This window comes from Quercus robur, chromosome 10, assembly GCF_932294415.1.
Source record: "Quercus robur chromosome 10, dhQueRobu3.1, whole genome shotgun sequence".
In the NCBI taxonomy this organism is placed as follows: domain Eukaryota; kingdom Viridiplantae; phylum Streptophyta; class Magnoliopsida; order Fagales; family Fagaceae; genus Quercus; species Quercus robur.
In genome coordinates this window covers 47,350,881-47,362,017 of record NC_065543.1, presented here as the reverse complement: position 1 = coordinate 47,362,017, position 11,137 = coordinate 47,350,881, and the positions used below count along the sequence as shown (strand labels likewise).

The 11,137-nt window shown below is 33.4% G+C and overlaps 1 pseudogene; it reads left to right on the top strand.

The window, feature by feature from the left end:
- The first annotated feature begins 243 nt into the window (after positions 1–243).
- Positions 244–3,648, top strand: LOC126701578 (leucine-rich repeat receptor-like serine/threonine-protein kinase RGI4; annotated as a pseudogene).
- Positions 3,649–11,137: the final 7,489 nt, after the last annotated feature.

Here is an 11,137-nt window from a genome sequence, read left to right as displayed (position 1 = left end):
AGGAGGGATTTTTTTTTTTCTTTTGTGTTCTGTGCATCATTACATGCATGATAAATAATAAAGTACGGAGCAGACAAATGAATCAAATGTGTCCAATAGTGTACTTGCTATGATCAAACATTTTTACGAGAAAAGATCGTTCAAACATTTTTACATGAAAAAGCAAAGTCCTGATTTTTCATTTTGTGGGGCCAAACCGCCATAGCCAATCCTTGGATTAGAATTTAAAGCGAAATAAAGAAATTCCTAGTAGTAACAATTCCGAGTGCCGATAGAATTTTGTTAGTTTTTGAATGAAATTCCTAAGAGACAAAGTAGTAAGTAGTAACAACTATTAAAAAAACTCGAAGCCCGCAGTATATAATTTGGTTCCTCTCATTGTCTCTCCATAGCCTTAACTCAACCAACCCCTCTTCCTTTGTATACTTTTTTCCCTCTCATTACACTTTTGTAGCATAGCTGTAATGCCTCTAAATTCATGGAACACCCTCTTCTCCTTCTTAACAATCATCCTTCCCCTCCTGAATCCTTTTGTGGCTTTCGCTGTTAATCCACAAGGCGAAGCTCTTCTTTCATGGAAGCAAAGCCTGAATGGATCCACTGAGGCCTTGTCTAATTGGAACCCAACAGATGGAACTCCATGTGGGTGGCTTGGAATCACTTGCAACATCAACAAGGAGGTCGTCGAATTGGAATTAAGGCACTTGAGTTTATATGGTACAGTTCCAACTAATCTCTCTTCCTTGGTTTCATTAACCAAGGTTGTACTTTCTAGTACAAACCTCACGGGTTCAGTCCCAAGAGAGATTGCTATACTACATGAACTGAATTACTTGGACTTGAGTGACAATGCGTTAACCGGTGAAATCCCATCTGAGATTTGCAACTTGCTTAAGCTCCAAGAAATCCACCTCAACTCGAACCAGCTAGAGGGCTCGATTCCGGCTCAAATCGGCAACCTCACAAGCTTGAAATGGCTGACTCTTTATGAAAACCAGCTCAATGGAGAAATACCCAATACCGTAGGCAACTTGAAGAACCTCCGAGTGATAAGAGTCGGTTTCAACAAGTACCTTGGAGGCATTATACCCCGAGAAATCTGGAATTGTACGGAGTTGACCATGTTAGGCCTTGCCGAAACAAGCGTCTCGGGTTTCCTTCCTCCGAGTCTTGGTCTCCTCAAGAAGCTTGAAACCATATACATCTGGAAAACTCTCCTCTCCGGCCAAATCCCACCTGAAATTGGCGACTGTACCGCCCTCCAAGAGATCTCCCTCTATCAAAACTCGCTCACCGGTTCAATACCGAAAAGTCTTGGAAACCTCAAAAATCTCCAAAAGCTTTTTCTCTGGAACAACAGCTTGGTGGGTACTATTCCATCAGAGCTTGAAAACTGTAAGGAGCTCACTCTTATCACATTAGACAACAACAGTATCGCCGGTACGATACCATCCGAAATTGGCAACTGTACCGCCCTCCAAGAGATCTCCCTCTGTCAAAACTCGCTCACCGGTTCAATACCGAAAAGTCTTGGAAACCTCAAAAATCTCCATACGCTCTATCTCTGGAACAACAGCTTGGAGGGTACTATTCCATCAGAGCTTGGGAATTGCAATAAGTTAACAGTTCTCGATGTTTCGTGGAACTCGTTAACCGGAAACATTCCGCAAAGTTTCGGAAACTTATCGGCTTTGCAAGGTCTCGCACTCCAAATGAATCAAATATCGGGCGAAATTCCAGGAAAATTAGAAAACTGTAAGGAGCTCACTCGCATCAACTTAGGCAACAACAGTATCGCCGGTACGATACCATCCGAAGTCGGAAACCTTACGAAACTTCAACAACTTTTCTTGTATGAAAACGAGTTAGTGGGGCCCATTCCATCCTCAATTTCCAACTGTCAGAATCTCGAAATTCTTGATTTGGCTTCTAACGGTTTGATTGGGAATATTCCTCCAAGAATCTTTCAGTTCAAGAAACTGAAAATAATCAATCTTTCCTCCAACAATTTATCGGGTGAAATACCGGAAAATATCGGAAACTGTTCGTCTCTAATTTGGTTCGAAGTTGGAGATAACAAGCTTGCAGGGCCAATACCGAGAGAGATTGGGAACTTGGAAAATCTAAATATCTTGGGTCTCAATTTGAATCGAATTTCGGGAAATGTACCTGCCGAGATCTTTGGCTGCCGAAACTTGGAGTATCTCAATTTGCATTCTAATTTGATCACCGGAAACTGTCCCGGTAAGTTAAGCCGCCTTGTTTTGTTGCAGTTTGTTGATTTTTCCAATAATTTTATTGAAGGTACTTGGCCACTTCATGTACTTCCACGGCACATTGTTTTCTTTTCAATCTCAAGGAACAATTTAAGTGGAGAGATCCCTTCTTCCATTTGCAATCTCAATTTTGTTAACTACCTTGATTTCTCTCATAATCATTTTAGTATGATTCCTCCATGTTTGGGAAATATGAGTGATCTCATAAATCTGGAATTGCGAAATAACAATCTTCACGGCGCCATCCCTAAATTTGTAAAGTGCAGTAACTTGAGAAGTCTTAAACTAGCCGACAATCAATTAGAAGGGCCATTGCCACGTTCATTCGTCAATTGCAAGAAATTAGAAATTCTAGACGTTGCTAACAACAGGCTTAACGACACATTCCCTCATTGGTTGGTAAATCTTCCAGAGTTGCGGGTTCTCTTATTGCGATCAAACAACTTTCATGGTTCCATACGCAATCACAAGACTAAATTCTCATTCCCTAATTTGAGAATTATAGACATCTCTCACAATATGTTCCATGGTCATTTGCCATCGAACCTTTTCAAGTATTTATCAGCCATGATGAATGGGAACATGGATAACAATGGATTGCAATATATGGGTGATGATTATCATTTTGTTTTCAGAAGAGATATTGATGATGGTTATCATTATTCTCATAATGATTCTGTTACAATTGATGTTACAATTGATATTAAAGGGAATTATATTGACGTGGTGAAAATACTAACTCTATTGAAAACTATTGATTTTTCCAACAATAGTTTCAAAGGAGAAATTCCAAAGGTAATTGGAAACCTTGGATCACTTAAAGGGCTAAATTTTTCACACAATAATCTTATGGGTCATATACCTATATCATTCGGAAATTTGACTAATCTTGAATGGCTAGATCTCTCCTCAAACAAGCTCACAGGCAACATTCCTATACAATTGACAAATCTTACATCATTGGAAATTTTAAATCTCTCAAAAAACCATCTTGTGGGATTGATACCTCAAGGTAAACAATTCAATACATTTACAAATGCTTCTTATAGTGAAAACTTGGGTTTATGTGGATTTCCATTGACAAAAACTTGTGGCAATGATGAGGGACAACAACCACCACCATCACCAACCATCCAAGAAGATGATGTTGGGTTTGCAAATGGATTTCATTGGAAAGTTGTATTGTTGGGGTACGGATGTGGTTTCATGTTTGGATTAGGTATGGGATATCTTGTGTTCTCAAGTGGAAAACCAAAATATCTCTTGACTATTATTTATGGAGAACGACGCAACAAGGTGCGAAGATCCAAGAAGAATGCTCATGGAAGAATTAGTTGAAGCAGAATTTTGCAAATACAAATAATAATTTCAGGTATTTATTTATGTACTATTATATTAGAAAATACATTTTTTTACTGAGTCATATTAGAGAATACTTTACTTCATAATTTTGGTTCTTAAAAAAATGTCCTTTTAAATTGTAAATATGAATTTTTAGTTTTAATTTATTTTCTACCAATCAGAAATACCTTTTTTGTGTCAATGTTGAGGCTATTACCATATTTTATTTTATTTGTTATTATTATTATTTTAAGGGGCAACTCCTCAACCTTGCTAGCTAGTTGAAGTGCCAAATAATCGGGGACATATTCTAAAACTACACTTAAAAAAAATTATTATTATTACTTCCTTGTGATTATTACCCTACATTTTGCAAAACAAAGAAGATGTTGTTGGTTGGATCGCTTGAAGAGTGGAGTTAATTTTATAGTACAAAGTAAGATGTTTTAATTATGCACGTTTTAATTCAATTATGTTTCTTTTTTTTTTTCATCAAATGTGTTGAAATAAAACTTTATTTTGATATAACTAAGCTGTGATGCATTTTGTTTCTGCTTTTATTTTTTCTCTTTGTCTGGTTGGTAGATTATTTGTTGTTATTTTGAACTATTTGTTTGACCCTCATGGGTTACTTGAGTGATGAGCTCATTGATCTAGGGTTTGCAATAAATTTGGAGGTCCTACTCTTAATCTATGACATTATCTATTCATGGGGTTTTTGGGGTATTTCATAAAAAAAGAGTGGAATAATTTGGTCAGATATTAAGATAACACTTCCTTATATCAAACAAACAAACAAATATTTCTAGCTGGACTGCTATAGCAGCATTTAGTTTTGTACTTTAATTCCTACTTAAAATGATCATCAACTAAAGAATTAAAAAGAATAATAATTTTATTTGCATTAGCAAATTTCACTAGAAATATTCAATGCAGACAAGAGTGGAATTTAAATTTAAGTCCTCATGATAGTTGTTGACTTATTGAGTTTTCTCTTCTTTGTATACCATCTAATTCTTCAAAAAGAATAGTTTGTTATGATTAAATACATTTTCATATATTTAAAAGTATATATATATCTTTGGGACCTAGTGTAAAGCACATTTTCCAGGGGAGAAACAATATAGAAAACGCACCTAGTGCTTTAAGGAATAAGGATTGACACTTATATGGTTAAAACACACATTGTTTAATCTATCATTCGTAGGGAAATTAGAGCAATTATATTATTAAGGTCTGTCAAATGTGTACAAGTTGCTTATTTCTTGACTGAGGCAAATTATTATGTGGATTTTCAAGGGTAACTCTTACAACCTAGCAAGATTCAATTTGGCCTTTTTTTTCCCTACTTTTTTTAAGGAGTGTTCTCTATTGATATTAAACTATGAAAGGATTACAAAGTAAGCAACAAACTTCAACAAAACACAAATAAATAATTTACCCCAAAACTTCAACAAACTGCAAAGACCAGTAGTCTCACATATTTCTTTAAGAAATCCACCAAAACTTTTAAATATCTTTTTCTTTTTAATTCAGCATCTATTTTCTTTTTCTTTGGGTATTAATTCATGATCAAATTGTCTAAAGATAAACACTCTACCACAATTTTTACACATGCGTCACCCATGCATTTGTCAACCATTAGCTTACAACAAAATTAGGGGGATTAATACATAACAAAAGCCTCCCTACTATTAATTATTGTTTTAGTTAGAATATTAGCATATATATATATATAGTAGTTTCTTTCCCAATGAGCATGTTGGGGATGGGCTTCCTAGAAATGTTGGATCAGTAGAAGCTTGTAGTAAAAAATCAGAGTGCTACAAGGACGACAATTAAAACACCAATTAGCTCCTCTTCCTAGCTTTTCTGCGAAAACTAATATGAAGCATACATGTGAATGACCAAATGATTTGCCATAAAATAGGTTAGACAATTTGGAAGAAAATTGTTTGGTTTCATCTATAGCCTATACAATGGGAAGCAATTCTCTCAGTTTTCTTTCTATATGTGGGAAACTGGGAATGCATTCCATATTCTTATGCAAAAATTTATTAATTGATTTTGTGAAGGACGACAAACTTTTCCTCCAATACGAAGGAATTTCTCTCAAAACAACTACATGAAATTCAGCTACTAAATTGGTCATATTAACTATCAGTTAGTGATTGAAAGTCATGAATCATGTGATTGACAAGATAGTTTTGTAAATTAACAAATAACAATTTAGAGGAAATTCAAAATATAGAGTGGTTTTACACTTCTACTACTACAGACTATTCCACAACTTTTTGCCACAATTCTATCGTAGTAAATTGTGAGTAGTTATTTATTACTTACACGTAGATTCATCATTTTTTTTTTTTCATCATTCACATTTTACCATATTACAATTGTGACAAAAAAAAGTTGTGTAAGTGCTGGAGTTTTTCATCAAAATCGTTCTAAGAAACTCTTGGACCTGCAGCAAAAGCTGCAAAACCAAGCTGAGTGGCCTAAGTTGGGCAATGAGCTGCTTGAGCAAGACTTAAAAGAACGACAAGCATTGTGAGCAGATATTGAGATGAGGCCAACTGGGCTAAGCATTTGCTAAGCTTTGATGCTTCTGGCCTGTACTTTTATAGGCTTTCTGCCTCTAGTACTATGCCTGTTTCGGCAAGCTAGTTTCTTAATTCAATTTCCTTTTAACCAGAAATAAGAGATGAGCCCAATTAGTTCAATGATTTGGTGAGCCCATTACTCGGAACAAGCATTAAAGGGGTGGGCAGTGGGCCCATTACTTGAGTGGAACTTAATGGTTTATTTTTACCCTTTTCTTATTGGGTTAGATCATTTTAATCCGCACTTCTTATACCATACGGATTTTGAGGAAACCAGATTCTACTAGTATAAGAACATTCAAATAATAAATAATCTTTTATTTAACTTTGGTAAAGTTTTTAAGACGTTCTGTAAGTGTGAAATACTATTTTATTTATTAATAAAAAAAATCTAAGATTCCAATTTATATCTATAGAAAACACAGGATGAACCCACCATAACCCCATTTAACCAACCAATCTTTAGTTGTTAGCCTAATTTCATTCCAAGCTGAGGATCTGATAAATCTCCCAAATTTTGAGAGCAACCACTGTACAAAATTTGCTAAGTCAAGTTGTAATAACCAACCTAAAAATTCACCACTACCTCGGATCTAGTTGGAGGGCAGAAATAGTAACCTTGTTTTAGAATACTAGAAAATTTGGCATTTACATTACATTCAGCTTCAAGAACCATCTAGTGACCAAATCTACGCAATAATGTACCTTCAGGGTGCCAATTATCATGCCTAACAAATGTCTTACCACTATTACAAATGGAATGTTTGATCCAAAGACGAGCTATTTCCCTAATAAGCTTCGAAATTTGACTCCAACCCCATGAGCAATTTTGAAGAATTTTAACTCTCCAAGAGTTTCAATTGAATCGCTATTATCCCTTTCTATTTTATAAGGATGGTTTTTGAGATTATATGACTGAATATTCAATTGGCTAGTATTTATATCATTGTAGATCCGAGTAAGAGTGTTCATTCATCAAACCAACCCGACACTTCATGTTGGTTTTTTCATGAGTTGATGGGTTTTATTTTAGGTTGGATATATTTTTTTTCTTTTTCTTTTTTTTTTTTCTTTTTTTCTTTTTTTTTTTTTTTTGTTTGGGGGTTGCCGGGGGGGGAAGGGGACATGGGTTGTATTAAATTTAGGTTGACAAACTTTTCAATATGATCATTCCGAACTAACCCACATTATGTATATGTATTTTATTTGTTAGTTTGATTTATGTTGGATTTTAATACTTTACATAATATTGTTAGTTTTATTTATTTTAATTAGTTTTAAAAGAGATTGAATATTATGCCTAATTGTGTAAATTAAAATAAATAAGTGGGTTTAAATAGTAGTTGAATAGAAGCTTTTTCCTTAAGCGACAAAATGGCTCCTACATGATGATGTAACTTAATTTGAGTTGGGTTGGTTTTTAGAATTAACGTGGGTTGGGTTGCGTTGGAGATTTCCCAATCTAAAGGTGGTTGTGCTATGATCTGCACTCTTCATAGTCTAGGTTGAATAAGAGATTATTACAAGAACAAGAGAGAAAGCTCAATTTAATTAGCTTACAACAAAGTCAGGGGGGGGGGGGGGGGGGGAACTTAAATCCAAGTTTTATTTAGTGAGAGAATTGGTTAACGTGGCTGAAATACAAGACTCTTGGGGAGGTACCATTGCTCAATTAATGTTTAAATTATAACAAAAATTCTAGGGTTAGCTTAAAATACAAGTTACAAGCCTAAAATTGAAAGGAACGATATACATGTGCTAAAAAAATGACTACAAAGCTACTTTAATGGTTAGCAAGTAGCAGAAAGTGTTTTCAGTTCACAATTTTAATATAAAAGCATCTCGGTTAATGTTGTGAAGTAAATGATTAAAAGCTAGTCACCTCTCATTCATGACTAACATCACATTGTTAATTATAAGTTTGCATCTCTCTTCAAATATTCTTGAGAAGTTTCTCAAAGAGCCTATTCTCAAGGTGACATTATTGCCCCCTTTATGTGAGCAAATGATTTTGAATCTTGCACGTTTAGTCTTATAGAAGGAAAGCAAGAATTAACAATATTATGTGTGTCTTAGAGTTTAGCCACATTAAAATTTGGAAATCACATACTTTGGAGCCGAAAGAAGAAAAGCTAGTTAGGCCATTACCCTTGAAAGAAGGGAAGAGTACCACCCACAAAGGAAAAGCACAAATAGAAAACACAAAAGAGATGGCCAACCAAGAAGGAAAGAATAGTTTTCACAAAGTGATTATATGTGTGAGATTAAATATTATATGAAATACACTAAACAAATGGATGATGTACTACAATTGTATAATTGGCTTATGTAATAGTTGTGACTTGTGAGGTTACCCACACGTGTTGTGGAGCCAAATGGGCCATGCAATGCTTGGAAATATAATTCATAGTCAAAATGATCTAATATTTGACTAGCCGTTGATTAGAGAACCTTTTTTTTCATTGGGATTGCCTCTCATACTTGCTCAATTATTGTTCAAAAACAATCAAAGCAAGTGAGCAATCTAACACTCCCCCTTTGCCCATTTAAAAAAGTTGTCAATCATATGTGATTGTCTAATAAAACAGAGATAAAATGTGTATGATGTAGAAAGAGAGAGATTTGCATCTGCAACTATATGGAGTTGATTGATGTAGCTTAAAACCCGGATAGGCCATTAAAAAACCAGAGCACTAGAAAGTCAAAGTTTGCAGCTGCCACCCAAACTTCCACCTTAAATAGTAAAATCATTTTTGGCCATATATTTTTCTTTAAAACTTTTCATCTTTAATCCCAGGCCAACCCATAAAAAAATATTCAACTTAGCACCTCAGATTCTTACTTCCCTTGTAACACTTTTTCTCAGCAAATGATCTCATTAGAAGTTTAATTAAAACAAGTTTCAGTCCGTTCAACTAGTGTAGTCTTTTACTCATTGAATAAGGGACATGTGATCGAATCCCACCTACACTAACTCATTTAAAGAAAATGACACTTCCTCTTATGCTTGAATTCATGTTCTGGTCTATATTCCAACTAGAATACTTGTAATATGATTAGCTTAATATGGTTGATTCAATTAATTAAATGTTTTATGTATTCATTTTTGTCTTCATGCAATTAAAAGTTCATTGACTAAAGAATGCTAATGAGATTTTAAACAATTAATTCTTTAGAAAAGGAAGAAGAAAACCTAAACAATTAATGCTAATTCTAAAAGGAAAAAAGTCATCATACAAAAAACAATACAAAGGATATTTGACTGGTAAAGATCTTGAACAAATAATTATATCCTCACATTCATGGACCATTAACCATGATAAGAGATCTTTAATAGCATAAGAGCACCTTCTTGGATACATACTCATAGCTTTCAAGGACTCGTATTTTAAATTGTCATGCTTTCTAATCAGCTTTTTGGAATGCATTTAAGACAGAAGTGGAATCTTTGTGGAAGTCAAAAATCTAATCCATGGACCATGATATTGTAATTCATAATCTGGTACTGGTGTAGCTATTATGAGAGAATAAATCTAGTAAATCATATGTTAATGCGCATCTTCTTCTAATTCAAATGGACTGGCATTCTCTTAAATATTTGTTGAGAAGACATGGACATATGGTACAAGCATTTTCTCCATTTGCTTATTTGATCTTGCAACTTGCAAGCACATTGCATTAATTTACTATTCGATTTTGCGTTTACTGACTCCACCACAGTCTACACCCCACTCACAAGTCAAAACAAGGGGAAAATGATAGAAACAATTAATGTTGACAAGGATTGCAACAATTAATATGGGTCCATTTACACAAGATCGAATTTTTAGGAAATCTCAACAAATATATATATATATATATATATAGTCAAAAGATTAGAGAAAGTCTAATTATATTTTAAATTAAAATTCAATTTTGTGTTACGTGTCTCATCTATTTTTAAATTTTTGTGTTAAGTGAATTATTAGGTGTAAAAATTGAAAATTCTAAATTCAATTAGATTCTAAATTGGATTTCAATTAGAATTCAATTTTATGCCACGTATCCTATCTAATTTTTTAATTCTTGTAACAAGTAAATTATTGGGTGCAAAAATCGAAGAGTTTATATCCAATTAGATTCTAAATCATATATATATATATATATATATATAAAGTGAGAAATCATTACATATTTTAGAAATTTATGACTTAAAAAATGTTTAAGTTGTAACTTCAACACCAAGTATAATTTGAACTTATATATATGTGTGTGTGTAAGTGTGATTATTTTTAAATATACCTGTGCATATGCACGAGTTTATATACTAGTTATGATATAAAAGCAATTTTCCAAGGGACTCAAATCATCCAACATAATTTTTTTTTATTTAAAAAAAAGATATTTTCTGAGATGATTTAATAAAATCTCTCTCACAACATTTATGAGTCCCACGTGTAGAACTCATACCATAAGAAGATGGTTTTTATGAGACCGTTTCATGAGATACACTCTCATCATAAAAGGAAAATAGGTTAAACGATTTTAATTATCAAAATACAAAGCCAAGAATCTTCTTTTTTATATATATAAAAGAAATTTTCCGTTCTATATGTTATGGTTGCGATAAGTGGACGCTCTCTCTCTCTCTCGTTTCTTTTCTTTTTGTTTAATATTTTCCTTTTGTTTTTTCTCCTTATACCACATGATGAGATGGCGCATACCTGCATTAAAATTAACACAATATTTTTTCTAAGTAAACCCCTAACATCAAAGTTTCAAGAGTTTTAACATTATTATTCCAATTAAATTATATTGCCAAAAATTAAAAAAAAAGTTATATTATTTATTTTAGATTATTTTAATAATTTGTTATAATTTAGGTTTTGATAAAATTCAGTTTTACATAATTCCATTTCTCTATGTAACTTAAAGTAA